We start from the raw sequence: 470 nt of genomic DNA, 5'->3' as shown, positions 1-470 counted from the left end.
AGAGAGGACCCAAATAAACAAAATCAGAAATAAAAGAGGTGAAGTAACAACCTATCCCACAGAAATACAAAGGATTATGAAAAAATACTATGAACAACTCTACTCCAACAAAATGGACAACCTAGACGAAATGGACATATTCTTAGAAAAATACAAGCTCCCAAAACTCACTCAGGAAGAATAAAAAAACCTGATTAGGCCAATAACTACCGAAGAAATTGAAGCAGTGATCAAAAATCTTTCAGCAAACAAAGGCCCTGGTCGAGATGGCTTTACAGGGGAGTTCTACCAAACATTCAAAGAAGAACTAAAATCTATCCTCCTCAGACTATTCCAAAAAATTCAAGAGGAAGGCACACTTCCAAGCTCTTTCTATGAAGCCAGCATTACCCTAATTCCAAAACCAGATAAAGACACCACAAAAAAGAGAACTACAGGCCAATATCCTTGATGAACATAGATGCTAAAAT

The sequence above is a fragment of the Myotis brandtii genome, unplaced genomic scaffold (genome assembly GCF_000412655.1).
Source record: "Myotis brandtii unplaced genomic scaffold, ASM41265v1 scaffold920, whole genome shotgun sequence".
Taxonomy (NCBI): Eukaryota; Metazoa; Chordata; class Mammalia; order Chiroptera; family Vespertilionidae; genus Myotis; species Myotis brandtii.
This window is presented reverse-complemented; position numbering follows the sequence as displayed.